The sequence below is a fragment of the Pipistrellus kuhlii genome, unplaced genomic scaffold (genome assembly GCF_014108245.1).
Source record: "Pipistrellus kuhlii isolate mPipKuh1 unplaced genomic scaffold, mPipKuh1.p scaffold_m20_p_9, whole genome shotgun sequence".
In the NCBI taxonomy this organism is placed as follows: Eukaryota; Metazoa; Chordata; class Mammalia; order Chiroptera; family Vespertilionidae; genus Pipistrellus; species Pipistrellus kuhlii.
Window position 1 is genome coordinate 6,684,803 of NW_023425595.1, and position 8,862 is coordinate 6,693,664.

The 8,862-nt window shown below is 40.1% G+C and overlaps 1 pseudogene; it reads right to left on the minus strand.

Annotated features, from left to right (window-relative positions):
* Positions 1-2,739: 2,739 nt before the first annotated feature.
* Positions 2,740-5,369, minus strand: LOC118713056 (annotated as a pseudogene).
* Positions 5,370-8,862: the final 3,493 nt, after the last annotated feature.

Here is an 8,862-nt window from a genome sequence, read left to right on the forward strand (position 1 = left end):
TGACTGGCTGTCCCCATTTTCTAAATCTATCCTATACCCTCCTGCTTTGCATCATTGTGCCAGCTATATCCATTGGGACTAGATTTCTTCTTTATATTTAGACTGACTCCCCCCTACCACCCAACTATACTCTCTCTCTTTCCTGGATTCTTCTAAAAACAGTTTGCTTCTTGTAGGTATATCCACTTCTCAAGAGTTTTGTCAGAAAATATTGAATTATTCTGGGCTGAAATGAACTGTTTATATGTCAGGCTCCCGTTCCAGTCTGTGAACATCTTAATAACCACAACAGTTTCTCATTCATCTCTATACCTTCAGAGTTCAGTCTAACACAATGGCAGGTGCTATATACTCAGTGAATGTCTGCAAAGATGACTAGACTGGCCAGTCCTATGAAACACTTACTTGTTCAAACACCTGTCTTTCATTTTCACCTCATCATAGTTCCCAGAACAGTCTCTGTACATAGTAGGTGCCCACTAATTATTATTTTTTTAAATATATTTTTAATTGATTTTTTACATAGAGGAAGAGAGAGGTATAGAGAATTAGAGACATTGATCAGCTGCCTCATGCACACTCTCACCGGAGATGTGCCCACAACCATGGTACATACCCTTGACCGGAATAAAACCTGGGACCTTTCAGTCCACTAGCTGACACTCTATCCACTGAGCCAAACCAGTTTTGGCTAATTATTTGTTGATGAATGGAAAAATGTTGATTTCACCATAGGAGTGATCTTATCTACTCTATTCATTACTGCATTTTTAAAGTATCTAGATATGGTAGATATTAATAAACAACTGTCAATTAAATAGATTCCAATTCCCAAATGTCTACCAAGGAATAGACTGGCCACACTGCTTTTCTGGCTCTTCCTCTACTTCCCACATGTTAACCCCAGAAGCAGTGTTTTGTAAAATGTGTGACTTCCTATCAGCTGGAGTTGATGGGTCTAAGAAAAAGAAACCATCATCAAACTGCTCAGGGCTCTCTCCTGTGGGTTTTAGGCTTGGGACACGGGACATTAAGTTGATTAGTTTGAGCTGTTAGATGAAGATATTAAGGTTAAGAGAGTGTCATGATGACTTCAAAGCTTTTTAGTCCGATTGTCCCTTAGGTTGAGTTGAAAACCTGTGCTTTCTATGACATAGCTGTACTGTATGACCTCTGGGTGAACAATTAATTTTTTTAAATTTTTATTTTTTGCTTTAAGCTTGTCCAAAATAAATTTTTTGTTACTTGCTTTCAAAAGAGCCTTAATGATCACAGATACCATTCTGATAAAAGATGGGTGATATGATGGAGAGCAAGAGGGGATAAATAACACTAAATTACACAACAGAATTATAGACTTGTACCTAGGACCTTTCCAAACACAAGATAGGGAGACTCAAGCAATAAGAAAAGCCGCTAAGAAGTTGCCTGACCAAATAAAATGGTACATAATAGTTTCCTAAGAAATTACTAGATAATCAAGGGAGGAAAGCAGGCAGGTCATATCAATGGTATTCAATGAGCAAATGAGCAGCAGCCCAGCTGGACTTAGAGAAGAAGGGAAGAGATTAGAGGATAACATTAGAACTTGGATATCAGTCTATTCTTTCACAAAGGAATTTCTTCCTTCTATTTTCTTTCCATGTGTGAATGTGTGTGTATATATATGTTCATCTATATTTATAAAAGCCTAAGTGACCATTCGACTGTTTGACTGTCTAATTGGTAGCTATGACGTGTATTGACCACCAGGGGCCAGATGCTCAATGTAGGAGTTGCCAAGCTGCAGTGACTTGGCAGCTGTGGTTTTTGGCTGATGCACCTGAAAACAGAGAGGAGGGAGCCTAATTCTGTGGTGCATCACCCAAGAACCATATTCTCACAACCTGGGACCCTTCAGGGGCATGTCGGAGAGCTGGTTTCCGCCTGATCCCCACAGGCCAGGCCAAGGGACCCCACCAGTGACACCAGGCCGTGTGTGTGTGTGTGTGTGTGTGTGTGTGTGTGTGTGTAAAGAGAAAGGAGAGAGATTATTTCAACTTCATGCCTATAACCAAAAGCTTTATAATGAAACAGTTTAAATAAAGTGTTTACTGAGCAAATGAAAACTATATTACTCACATTATGTTCCTAGACTACCCTAGTGAGTCTAATTTTTTGGGGGGGAAAAATAATTAACTTTAGAGGGGAAAAAATTTGAGCTAAGATATTTATTAGTGTTTATACAAACAATCTGCAATACTCATTCAAAAATAAGGGTTTTTCCTCCCTTTTATAAGAGTGCATTATTTATTTATTTTTAATATATTTTATTGAGTTTTTACAGAGAGGAAGGGAGAAGGAGAGAGAGTTATAAACATTGATGAGAGAGAAGCATCAATCATCTTCCTCCTGCACACCCTCTATTGTGGATGTTGCCTGCAACTAAGGTACCAGCCCTTGACCAGAATTGAACCTGGGACCCTTGAGTCTGCAGGCCAATGTGCTATCCACTGAGCCAAACTGGTTAGGGCAAGAGTGCATTTTTTAATAGAACTGTATTTGAATAAGAATTCCACACAAATAGGATATGTACTTTAACAATATAAGAAAGCAAGGAATGAATGTTATACATCATACAGACCAGTCAGTTGGTTCAATCATGATGAGCTATCCTTCCAACCAAATACTTATTTTTATATTTATTACAAATGTGTAGTCAGTTCAGTATATGCCAACAATCATACATAGCTCTAACATTTAGTAGTGTGAAGCACACTTAACTATTTCCGAAGGGACATGGGATGTGGTCTTCATTTTAGAAGAGCAGAAGTGATTGGATTCCTGTCTGCTCTTTCAGGCTTCAACTAGCCATTCCAATGCCTCATCAAGGCCAGTGCCTTTGGTTGCTGAAGTTTTGAATATTTGCCATTTTAGGTCTTTTAAGGCAGATAAGCAGATGAATTTGCTCTCTCTGAGGGAGTCATTGCCTGTTCCACATCCTGCTTATTAGCAAATACCACCAACTTGGCTTTTCTCAGCTCTTCTTCTTCCAACATGGCAACTAACTTTGATTTGGAAATGCCAATTCGGTCTTGGTCACAACTGTCTCCTACATAAATGACGGCATCTGTGTTTGAATAATAACATCTCCAGTATGGCCTGATACTGGTCTGTCCTCCTACATCCCACACTTGAAATTTACGGTTCTTGTATGTTACCGACTCAACATTAAATCCAATGGTAGGAACAGTAGTAACAACCTCTCCAGCCGAAACTGGTTTGGCTCAGTAGATAGAGCATCAGCCTGTGGACTGAAAGGTCCCAGGTTGGATTCCAGTTAAGGGCATGTACCTTGATTGCAGGCACATCCCCAGTAGGGGGTGTGCAAGAGGCAGCTGATTGATGATTCTCTCTCATCGATGTTTCTAACTCTCTATCCCTCTCTCTTCCTCTCTGTAAAAAATCAATAAAATATATTTGAAAAAAAAAACAACAACAACCTCTCCAACCTACAATCTGTACAAAATTGTAACTTTTCCCGCTCATTCTAATCCCAAAATGAAAACCCTCATTTTCTGGGTTCCAAATAGACTCAAAAATATACTTGAGAAAAAGCCACCCATGATGAAGCACCTGTCTGCCCTCCACATCAGAGACAGGCCCTGGCCTGGACAGAGACTCTACTGGATCCCTGGTGCTGCCACCTCCATGTGTCTTGGCTTCCTGAGTATCAGAGGTGGTTTCCTTAGAAGCCTGGTCAGCCAGGAACTTCCATGTTGGCTGCTCGGCCAAATAAATCTTTTTTTTTTTTTTTTTTTTTTTACAAGTCAGAAACACATCAGAACCCTATAGCTTGTGATGTTCTGGTTAAAACTAGATGACAGACATGCTAAAAAATATAATTCAAAAATCTGTCATAAATGTTTCTCTGCTAAGTTTGAGTTAAACTTCAGAACCAATTGATACATGGAATAATAACTTATGTTTTCTTTTTCCAAAGGAAAAGTCATAAAACCTGATTTTTCAAATCTCTCTATGTCCTATGATATAGTGTGAACTGAGAATTATATTAGAATCAAACAGCAGTGTCATTTAGCATATTCTAGAATACTTTTATATCTTGCCTTCAAAGAAAAGCCCATAAAGTTGATTTTTCCCATTTTCTTAAGTACTGAGACCTGGCCTACCCTCAGCATTATATCAGCCACTTGAGAAATGATGGGGTCACTTAGGATGCCACCTAGCAATTAGTGCTAGCATGCCTAATTACAGACCAGAGGAATTTTTTTTTTTTTTTGTTGGAAGGAGGAGAGGAGAAGAGAATGAGATAAGAGAAAAATCCTTAAGTGACTTCTAGTTGCTGCATCTTTCACGCTCCCCACTCTCTCTTCCACTTATTGCCACTAAATACCACTCACAGAGCAAGGAATGTTAGATTGTCACCATCACTTGCCTCTGTGGAACACATAAATGTTTCATGGTTCTGCGTTAAAAATAGTGATTAACTGGAACAAATGTTATAGCTATAAAAATCAAGGCTCAGAAAGATCAATAATAACAGCATCTATCATTTATATGATGCTTTTAGTCCTGCAGCCTCTCTACAGCCTAACTCTTGTGACACACGCGGTAACATTTTGGGTAGATGGGGCAGATCATTACCATCTTTTTTATGCAGAGGAACATGAGGTTTCAAGACAGTCACAGTTCTGCCACATTCACTGTGTGAGATTTGAAAAGGTGTCCCACTCTGTATGTCTCAGCTTAGATTCTTAAATGGGAACATTAGTGGAATTCATAATGCTTCTGTTTGGAGGCCATAAGAGATAGTTCATGAAAGTTCAATGTTATCTTAATGTAAGGCTGTTGCTATCACCATTGTTGTTATTAAAATGTTAACACTAATTATATAGTAGATCACTACTGCAATCTCAATGCTTTAAACCACTTAAATAAAGTCCAGTTGGTAAACTGAGGGTGGTGTGAGGAATAGGGAGATGGAAACAGGTTTTGCTACACTCAGGAAACCTGGTTTCCTCATCAGCTTTTAGGCCTTCTGGGTCCCTGGGAAGATCCCATATGCTTCTAAATAAGGCAGAAGGAAGGAGGGGATGTTCTTTTTAATCCAGGCCGAGAAGTGACCTTCATTCCTCCCACCCACATTCCATTAACCAGAACTCAGCCACATGGCCTGACCAATTGCCAGGAGCTGGGAAATATAGCCCAATGGTGTGCCCAGGAAGAGCAGAGAATGACTTTGCGTAAACACAGAGCCTTCTCTGCCACAGGAAGTGACTTTGGACAGGACCACCCTGCCGATTACTGTGAGAACTAGAACTTTGAAGCAAGTCATCTGACTCTGGGTCCAGAACTCCTCCCTGCACCATTGCCCAAGTCCTACACAATAACAGAAACCAGATGTCCTGATTTTGAATTCCAGGACCTTTTCTCACCCTTTTGAACTGGCAAAATCATGCTCATGGGCTAAAAGCTGGGCGTCTTTCCATCACTAGGTTGTGCTTTATTACAGGTGAGAGCCATTGCATTCACTAAACTAGAACCCAATCTTCCTCTCCTCAGATGGCTGAGGCAGCAGAGAACTGTCTCATTCTGTAAGTGCTTCCTATCTCCCTAGGTGACAGATAGAACTGACTATCCGTTTCCCTTCGATGAGACCAATTTGGTGCAACAACTAATTGCACAGGGAGTGTTTACGGGTGTGGGATTTATGGTATGAGGTCACGTTGCTGCATCATTTTTCTGCACGCTGAAATGGAGGATAATTGGGCTATTTTTCAAAGCCAATAGAGTGTGGCTTTACTGACAGGCATTGGCCACATCCAGATTCTTCTTTCCTCGCTCTGGGTCCTGCTCTAGGTTATTTCTTCACCTTTGGGTAGTGCCAGGCTTCTTGCCTGCTTGGAGGTTAATATAGAGTAATTTAGAGAAAAACTCTTCTGGAACCCTCAGCGTAAATCCAAAGTATTGATATGGTTCATGGTCCAGGCTAGTGAGTAGCAAGGAGCAATCAGAGTGCATCTGGCATACTGATGTCATGCTTGTCCTCATTCACTAGGGCCAAACATGCAAGGCCCGTCTGAGTCACAGGGCTTTGTTGTTTTTTCCAGACACAAAGCCTCTAATTTAAGAATCCGCCCCTGAGTAAGCTGTTGTGCAAGGTGATAAGCTATGGGCTCTCCTTAAAGCTTGGAACCTGAAAACCACCATCTCGCAGGGTATTATTGTTGTTGTTTTTCTAAGCTCAAAACCTGTTAGGGAGAGAGCAGAGATTAATGTAAAGTATATAGGCTCTGAAGGTAGATGAAAGCCATTCCATACACTGGTTATACCTCAAAATCACTGTAGGGCAAAGGGTGACACTGTTCAACCCCTGGACCAAATCCATCCTACCATCTGTGTTTGAAAAGAAAGCTATATTGGAACATCATCACACCCACTTCTTTATAAAGAAAGAAACTAATGTTTAGAAAAATGAAGCAACTTGCCTAAATGCACATGGGCAGTAAAAAGCACTAGGGTGATGTGACTCCAGGTGTTCTGAGGGTCAATCAGTAACTTGGCTACTATTTTATGATGATACGATTGACTCTTATTAACAGACTTTTTCTGTTGAGAAGAATATGTTACACATTCAGAGAACAGGTCTTAGAGTTGCATGAGTCTGTTCAAATCTCAGCTGCAACTTTTTATGAGCTATTTGGAAAAACTGGTTAATGTGTTCTTCAGTTGCCCAAGATTCGTGATTTACTGCAAAGGGTTCTTGTGAGAATCAAATAATTTAATGTGACTGAACTGCACTAAATGCTCAGTGAAAAGGTTGTTATTGTTTTAAGTGAGATTCTTCAGAAGCAGACACAATACAAAGATAAGAGAGCACTGGGAGAAAATGGGAGAGGCAGGGCATGGTAGGAGAAGGAGCCAAGAAAAGGTGTGTTTCAGGAAAAGTCCCAGCTTCAGCCTAGTCCTTCCTTCAGGAGAAGACTAGTATAAACTGTATCTCAAAGTTTGCATTATTCCATGTTCCTTTGCAAAAAAAGGATGATAGGCTTTCAAACTCCTGCACCACACAGTCATTAAATAAGCGTCATGGTGGGTGTGGATGAAGGATGGGATGCCATCTGGCTCTATATACCCTGCAATCAAAGCACCTGGAATACCTTAAGGGCAGAGTAACAGGACAAAGGGGGGACAGTGGGGATGTTGGAAGGGTGACTGTGTGAACAAATAGAAGATGGGGGATCTGAGTGAATCAGGTAGTATCTGCTGCAATGGCATTATTATTATTAATTATTATTATTATTATTATTATTATCTCTATTAGGATGGGAATGGCATAATTCTTTTATGTGACTCATTTCCAGAATATTGGGAAAAACCAGTGTATTCTTCTTGAATCCAAGGTAGAGTCAGGCGAAGGGCAGTAAAAAGATGTCCTTTCAGGAAAACATACATTCAAGATGATGGTCAAAGATGAAAGACCTAAGCTGGAAGCTTTATTAGGCAACCTACAGCATCCATTTCAGGCTCTGCTCTCAGTCAAGGGACCAAGTCCCAGCCTGTGTGATTTATTGGAGATGAGAAGTACTGAAACAAGGCAGCAAATGGGGACTGGGAGAGTTGGCTCTTTCATCACAGTAATAAATGCGTGTTCCCAGAATCATTGAAACCCTTTTATTTTAAATTCTCCATCCTTTGCTTAATACAATTAAGGCCTGAATTAACTCTACACTGGGTAAACAAAGAGATGTATTGCTTCCCAGAGACACAAAAGGAGATATAGATCACCTTCCTGCACTAATGCTACTAAACAAATAAACCCCCAGCCCACGCGTAAATTAACATCAGACAGTGCTTGAAAAAAATGAATCTGCCCCCAAATTTTCTGGTTCAGATGGTCTCCTTTAATAGTTCTAAAAAAAAAAAAATGTTCTGCTTGTTTCTGATTCACATTTTTCTTTGAGCAACCCAGGCTATATCCTAAAGCCATGAGAATAAGTCATTGGGCAAAAAGCAAGTTAGATGGACCTGTGCAGATTTTACCAAAGCAACAACTCAGAAGTCCTACTTTATCATGATGAAAGCAAATCTGACTCTGGTTTAAGGAAATGAGCGTTCATGCTCTTGATTTTGGGACTTAATGCCTAGCTGTGTTCTTTCTTAAAAAATTCCTCAAAGTCTATGAATCTCCATTCCCTTATCTATACAATGGGGGAAGTTATGTATAGCATCTCACAGTGTTATTGTGGGAATTAAATGGAATTGTTGATGAAAAATATTCTGGGAAGCAATGGCTATAAAAATCTCTCAATAATCATGAGTTAGTAAGGTGTCAGTTACATTGATATATGAACCAGGGTCAGCCCTGAAGACTTGGAAAAGACTAAAAGTTCACTGGATGCACCAGACCACCACAGCAGTGGAATATTCAAGTGATTCTGAAAGATACTGGTAAACTAGCTGCAAAGGATTCATGATGGTGGCATGACAGGAGTTGAAATAGCAATTTTGCCTGGCAGATTATTTGGTTGGAAGGTATTTTAGTTTCCTGTCTCAGCATAACAAATTATCACAAATGTAGATGCTTAGAACAACATTCACATTTATTATCTCATAGTTTTTGTGGGTCATGAGTCTGGTCTTGGCTTAGCTGAGTCCTCTGCTCACTGTCCCAAGAGTGTAAACAAGATGTTGCTTGGGCTGTGTTCTCATCTGAAGGCTTAACTGGAAAAAAAAAAATCCATCTCCACATTCATCCAGGTTGTTGGCAGAATTCACTTCCTTGTGTTGAGAGGATTTGGGACCTGATTTCTTTTTGGCTATGGACTGGAGACCACCAACAGATTATGAAGATGACCACCC